We start from the raw sequence: 7366 nt of genomic DNA on the forward strand, positions 1-7366 counted from the left end.
CCACAGGTAAAATACACACCTACAAATATGACAACAAATGTTGTGTAAGACAACATAATTTTTCATACTTTGAAGACTCTGAAAGATAGATTTATTTGTGACATGCTTCAAGTGGAGAACTTATATAGTTCATTTCAACTTCTATTGCCAAGATGCATAATGAGCTTCATAACCAATTGATTCGTGTGAAATTGCCTAAATATGTAACTTCAAAAACTCAGAAGAAAGGGATAAAATGTCATGAATCATGAGTATACTGTGAGCTAAACAACAAATGATTAATTTAGCATCCTATAATAAATCAAAACTCTTTTTATTGATGTTAAATGAAATAAATGAATTTTTTAACGACCAGCATAAAATTTTATTGATATCTAGCAAGGCGCTAGTGCTACACTTACAAGACAAAACATACATATAAAAGGTCCACAAAATGCAAGCCAAAACAGAGCTGATACACCCAAGCAAAAAAATAAATAAATAAATAGAAGTAACCAAAACACATCAAATGACTTCCACCTCTCCCACGTAATCACACTCTTTTGCACGATTCCTGACCCAAAGAAAACTCATTAAATTAATCTCATCAATTACATTTGAAACGAACACCGGCTTTTGTCAAAAGGCCAATTAATTTCTATGCCTCTATATGCTCTAAATCGTAACTAAGGAAATAACATGAAAAGAGTTTTGCCTCCTTTTACCTAATAGGACCCATTTGTGCAGGTCCAAAACTGAAAACATACAGTGAATTAGTTTTGCACCATTGACCAATAAGTTGCCATACCACATGTGAGAACTGGCACGACACAAAAATATGCTCACACGTTTCCTTGAATTCCGCACATAGAACACATTCAAGTCCTCAAAACTGGAATACCTCTTTTCGCAAGAGCAACTCTAGTTGGCAACCTGTCTCCTTCGGCACGCCACGCAACAATGCCGACTTTACTCGGTACCCAGGTGATCCGTTAAAAGACACAATTCGGGACCACACGATCGAACTCTTGGATGATCTTCTTCACGCTTCTAACAGAAAATTCGCCCGTCGAGTCACATAGCCAAGTCCAACAGTTAGGCTCGGTAGACAGGTTTATCGTGCACAACAACACTTCTAGATGCTGCAGTTCTGCTGCCTATAGAGGCACCGCTCGGGCCGTTTCCAGCTCCAATTTACTGCACCACTACCCGCACCCTTGGCGCCACCAAACACAGCTTTTTCTTTTCTAAAGCAAGCAAATTGGGAAACACTTCTGGCAAAGGCACTGATCCAACCCAAACATCAATCAAGAAAGCAATTGGTCACGTCACAAAAGAAACACCTAAAAAACCAAGTAAAATTAATAGAAATTGTCAAAGATAATAAAAAACACATCAAAAATCATTATAACTTGGATAAATGTGGTTAAAAATCAGTATATCCTACATTTGTTAACATATATACGTGTCGAAAGAAAACATAGAATTTGATTATAACTTGGATAAATGTGGTTAAAATTTGCAAGATCAGATTTACCCGAATGACTATCTGAATCATACTCTTGAACCTCTTTAGTGTCGATTAATGGGATTTGAGTTTCTTCATTCGTGAGTAACTTAAAAAACACAATGACTACGAATCATTAACCTTAAAAAAAATTGTGTTCATGAATGAACTTCCCCCGATAACAGTTCACCGAATGTTCAGTTATTTCCAGACCAAGTTATAAATATATAAGAAGATATAACCGCTTGAAATCTTACTTCTAAAAAGATGATTCTTCAAGCATCCTTTAGGCATGTACTCATAACCAATAGCCTCTAATGATTCTTTGAACGGTAGGCCAATAAGATTCATCATATTAGGATGATGAAGCAAGCACCAAATGTACTTACTCCATTTGTATTAGTGGCCTAGTCCTCCATCATTTCTTTTCTGCGAACGTTGAAATCAAGTCCTGCTATACCCTAATAGTTGAAAGGAAATTTAGGGTTTAGTCAATTTTGGGTATTCAAGAATGAAAAGAACAAAACAGCTTATATCACCCCAAGAAAGAGCTACATATTTCAAACATCACAAAATTTACCTGTATTTAACCCGTTACAGAACACGCCCGACACAGATACAAATCAACTGTCAAACTCAAATCCCTTGGTTGCAGGTAAAGACATAGTTGCTTCATCCAACTCAGCTTCAAGTTTGTAAAAAGCTGGTGAACCAAGCTCCTATCATGCAGATATCTAAGTATTAATCACACGTGACCATACATAAGAGTCATAGACACATATGGTAAAACAGAGTTGTGGTTACACGTGGGAGGTTTATCTCAATACACGTAACAATACATCCAACAGAATCTCTTGTCACTCAGACTGCATCAATAGCAGCAATCAACACATTGTAGCTTCTGAACTCATTTATACTACAAAACTATGAGATATATTCAAAACACGCTACCTAGAAAAGCAAGCGATAACAGCATGACATTTACCCATTGTGCCCCCAAGCCCACCTTTTGGCAATAGTCGAAACTGTCCAAAAAGCAAATCTCTGTCATCCTAAATCTGCATTTGATATATTATGACTCATGACTTCAACGTATACAAAGAGGTAAGGTTAAAAAGCAAAAACATTTTAGAGACTTTACCATGAAACAATTGCTCCAACCTTTTTAAAAGAAACCAAGAATCCAATAGATTACACAATATAAAAAAAAAGAAAAACAATAAGAAATCTTTTATCAAATGTGTGCTTACCGTAAGACTCACCGCTAGCATGCATGAAAGTTTATGCCTTAGCAAGCACAGGCGGAGAATTTCCAATACATCCTAAAGGGTATAAACGTAAAAAAAAAATCATTAAGATATCATAAATCAAAAGCAGAAATCTACAATGCAGCATGAAGAATGAGTTATGTGAACATAGTATTATTGGAGCTACGACTGTCCTTGACGAAAATGACACCATCGCCTCCCGTACAATCATTGATCATAACTCCTTTTGGTTCCCCAGTGGTTCCACTTGTGTACATGATTGTACAGACATCACTCCTCATCTTTAGAATAAAGTTCCAAGATGCAGAAAAGTTTCCCAAGAATAAAGTTCCAAGCCACATGTTTCAGCCATTTGCTTCTGCTTTTGCTTCTGCTCATTTGTGATTGTGCTAAAGCTCAATGAGATTTTTTTCTCAGAAACTAAAAAACAAAGAAGCAAGATAGTGTATAGACAACCCTAAAAGGTTACAAAGGCAAGAATCATAAATCTTGTTAATGACAATGTAAAACAAAACTGAGACTTTTTCCAACTACCTCAGAAATTTTAGTCTCTTCTGCAAATATAATTGAGATCTCTGTGTGACATATAATGTATTTCACTGCACCAGCACCTTAAAAAACCATTACCAAAGATTCAAGTCAGTTGCTGCTGCACACAAGCAGAATTGTCAGTGTGCGAAAGACCATTGATAAACATAATCTGGAGTTATATCTAAGCACCAAAAGGGTGATACATACCTAGAGTCTCATATAAAGGGACACAATGAAGACTGTGAGCATTGCAGGCCTACAGAAGATGTATTGCAGTCAGTTACAGAAATAAAATGATGGATTATTATTATTACAAAGAGTGAATGTCGTCATCTGATATAAATAATTAAAGTTACCTGCATGCTTACAACCCATTTTGGGCAATTCGTCCCATATATTCCACATCTTGCCCCCTAAACACGAGAGGTTGTAAATTTCCCACAAAAAAATAAAGAAAGGCAAGTAAGTAAGTGCGTACTTTGTTAATTCCTCCTCTAGTGTAGATGGAATCTCCAAGCTTCAATACTGTGTCATAGACTTGCTTGTAAGTTAACCATATGTATTCACCGGCGGCCTGAATACATAAAATGGAAGGAAAATGAATGAGAAGATTATGAGAAATAAATATATAGAGAGAGAGCAAGAGTGGAGTTGTACCTTGCCATCAATAACATGTCTTCCTTCACAGAGTCATTTCATCAAACACTGTGGCTACACTAATCTCGCAACAAAATCACACAATCCCAACCAAACCCATAATCCCATATTAAAATTATAGAACCCCCAACATCACATAAAACAAAACTAATCATGTGACTGAGTGTGAAATTGATCAAACACACGTTCTTGAAAGTCGAAATTCAAACTAATTTCAGCATGCAAGACCATATCATTCACAATAAGATCAAACATAAGTTTACAGTATAATAATCTCAGATCCAGAAAACCCAACTCAAAATGTTATTCTGTTAACAACTAAAAAAACGCTAAAAACAAAGAAACTAAATTAGGGGCGTTACAAATTTGTTAAGCATAAAAACCCTAAAATCAATTCCTTAATAGGATCAATTATCAACGATTTAACAGATGTATAAAAACCCTAAATGATCAAAACGCAAAGAATGCCTCAAATCTAGAAACCATAAAAATGAAGGATACTAAACGGACAAAATATCAGAATTATAACTTGTTCTAATGAAATCATGAAACAAAGAACACAAAGATCAAAATAAAAAAACAATAAATCATTATATATTATAACATAACAGACTTATTATTCAAAGTAAATCTGGTGCTATTATACGCATCTATAACATGATTTTTGTTATTAAACGAAACGGGGAAAAACATGGATTTAACAAAGATGAATAAGTTACATGAAAAACAACAAAATTAAGGAAGAACCTTCAATCAAAAGGAAAATCGATTATAATACAGATCATTGTAACTTAAATACCTTGAAAGTTTTAATCGAATGGGTATATTATTTGTTTATATCGCCGATGATATGAGATTATTTGAAGATAAAGCTGCGATAATCGAGAGAAAAGGAGATTTTTGTGAAGATCCAAGTGAGAGATTCGAGAGAGAACTGATTTGAAATTTTTGTGAATATCCAATATGATCTGAGGCAGTAGTAGAGATATCTAGGGTTTTAGCAAAGAAAAGATTGTAGAACCTCTCAGATGGTAGAAGCTTCAAGCGAAAGGAAGACAGAGGCTAGGGTTTCGGTGTGAACCAAAGAGAAAAGCGTTTCAACCAAATAGGAATATGGGAACGCAATCGATGTATATTGCCGCTCAAATCACAATTGTGAGGATTATTAAGTTGCCAGGTGGCAATTATAGGATTAAAATAATGCCAAGTGGCACCAAAGTGTTTTGTTTTAATATAGATAATAGATAGGACACAATTTTTTATTGTAATTTAAGTTCTCAAGATAATTATTCGTAAAATTACAATAAACTTATACCAAGTTTGATTCGATATCGTATAAAAAACTGAAACACCTAAGATATAATAATGTATATTATATATAGATCAGTTGACTCAATGGCATTAGGGTTCCATATATTTTTATGAGTAAATTACAAGTTTTGTCATTTACATTTACACCAAATTGCAGGCGGTCCTTTAGCGCAAAAGTTGACAAATTTTATCTTTAATGTTTCAAAATCTTGCAAGTTATATCCTTTAGGCCAAACTCAGTTAAATTTTTTAGTTAAATCTGGTCATGTGCCTTGCACATGAGGGCATTATTGTCATTTTATCTCCGTAGGGACTATTGAGTAAATAACTTGATATTCAAGGGACTAATTGTGTACAAAATAAAAAATAAAATATAAATATTGAAAAACATGAAATCCCTCTCTCTCTCACTCTCTCTCCCTCTCTCATCTCTCTCTCTCTAACACAATTTCCTCTCTTTTCTCTCTCTCTCTTCACCAACTACCACCACCACCTCCACCTCCCACCACCAACACCCACCACCACCACATCCCATCTCCCACCACCGTCACCAACACCAAGCCACCACCGCCTCCATTGTAAGCACAATTATAAGCACAATTAACTAATAAACAATAATTATATGAGCTACTGAATCAATTGTAATTATATGAGCTACTAAATCAATTATAAGCACAATTGAACAATTGAACTTTAGTAACATATAAATATGTTTCTCACTAAATGTGATTAATTTTCACTGCAACAAACATAAAATATAAACAATAAATATGAAAAAGGAGGAAAATGAAAACCTACTGTGCTCCATTTCTTGTCTCCACCACCGTAAACATGTGGCCCCATCTCTTCTCCGGTGCTCCATTTCGTGTCTCCAATTTCTCCCACCTCATCATCTTGCTTTGAAAATGTGCTACAAAATTAGGGGTAATGGCGAGAGTTTTTCTAGAATTAACGTTGCGGGCGAAGTCGGATTGTTGTGTTTGAATGTGTTACATTCCATTTCCCAAAATTCAAACTTTACCCAATTAAATATTTAATTCAACTTTATAACTTGAATTATTCTCGTCAAAATTAAATTGTTTAAATCTGTATCATGAACCATCATTTCCAAAATTAAATTTTTTACCTTCAATCCCCATCATCGGTCACCATCCACAAGCCACCAGCACTCCGGCCGCCACCACCTGCAACCGCCCCTAAAACCACCTCCACCACCGCAAACGCACCTTCACCACAACCCAACTTCAGCATCCACATACCACAACCCACCATCACATCCATCTTCACCATCCAAAACCCGCCACCATACACCTCCCACCACCGCCACCCATCATCACCATCGCACCCACCACCGCTAAACCCACCATCACCATCACACCCCACCACAATCCACCATCGTACAGAGATTTTTAGAGAGAGAGAGTGAGTGCAGTAGTTTTTTTAGAGAGAGAGAGAGTGAGTGCGAGAGCTTGTGTTAGAGAGAGAGAGAAGAAACGTAGAGAGTAAGTGTGCAGAAGTTAAGAGAGAGAGAAAGTTAATATCTTTTCTAATTTTACAAAATAGTCCCAATCTATATAATACTTACACAATAGCCCTTTAAATGGTAAAATTACAATAGTACCCTCATGTGTCTTGCCGCACATGACTAGATTTAACCAAAAAATCTAACCTGGTTTGGCTAAAAGGACAAAACTTGCAAGATTTGGCAACATAAAGGACACCGCCTGTCAATTTTTGCGCTAAAGAACAGCGCCTGAAATTTGATGTAAACATAAAGGACAAAACTTGTAATTTACTCTATTTTTATTGTTTACTTGTAATTATACAAATAACAAATCTTTAATCTCCATGCAATAAAGGCCATTTCTAAAATACAAAGTCAAAAATATTATCAAACATATGGTGATTATATATGACTATCAACATATATGTATCAGTTAATTATACTTCATGCCACATAAAACAAAATTCGTAGCAGAAGACTCAACACAAGTTGTAGAGTGTGAGTTGTTGAATATTGGAGATTTGGACTGGTATTGTTTGTGAGCCAACTAAAGAAGTCAATGTAAAGAAAATAATGAAATGGGTAAGCGGTTCCATTATTCCATTTCCA

General features: G+C 35.4%; 1 non-coding gene across 23 annotated transcripts; it reads right to left on the reverse strand.

Moving 5' to 3' along the window:
* Positions 1–455: 455 nt before the first annotated feature.
* Positions 456–6638, reverse strand: LOC110942190. 23 transcript variants are annotated; one of them, XR_004893626.1, is made up of 13 exons: positions 4742–5164; positions 3943–4001; positions 3764–3859; positions 3642–3698; positions 3493–3541; positions 3289–3365; positions 2737–2808; positions 2628–2647; positions 2438–2544; positions 2291–2352; positions 2067–2205; positions 1744–1947; positions 456–1322 (listed from the first exon to the last, which is right to left on the reverse strand). It is a non-coding gene; the product is annotated as an uncharacterized LOC110942190 (transcript). The 23 variants fall into 23 exon arrangements; XR_004893615.1 differs by lacking the exons at positions 2628–2647; positions 4742–5164 and adding exons at positions 6052–6163; positions 6380–6638 and having other exon boundaries at positions 2737–3365; XR_004893619.1 differs by having other exon boundaries at positions 2737–3365; positions 4742–5177.
* Between the last annotated feature and the right edge of the window lie 728 nt (positions 6639–7366).

The sequence above is a fragment of the Helianthus annuus genome, chromosome 5 (genome assembly GCF_002127325.2).
Source record: "Helianthus annuus cultivar XRQ/B chromosome 5, HanXRQr2.0-SUNRISE, whole genome shotgun sequence".
NCBI lineage: Eukaryota > Viridiplantae > Streptophyta > Magnoliopsida > Asterales > Asteraceae > Helianthus > Helianthus annuus.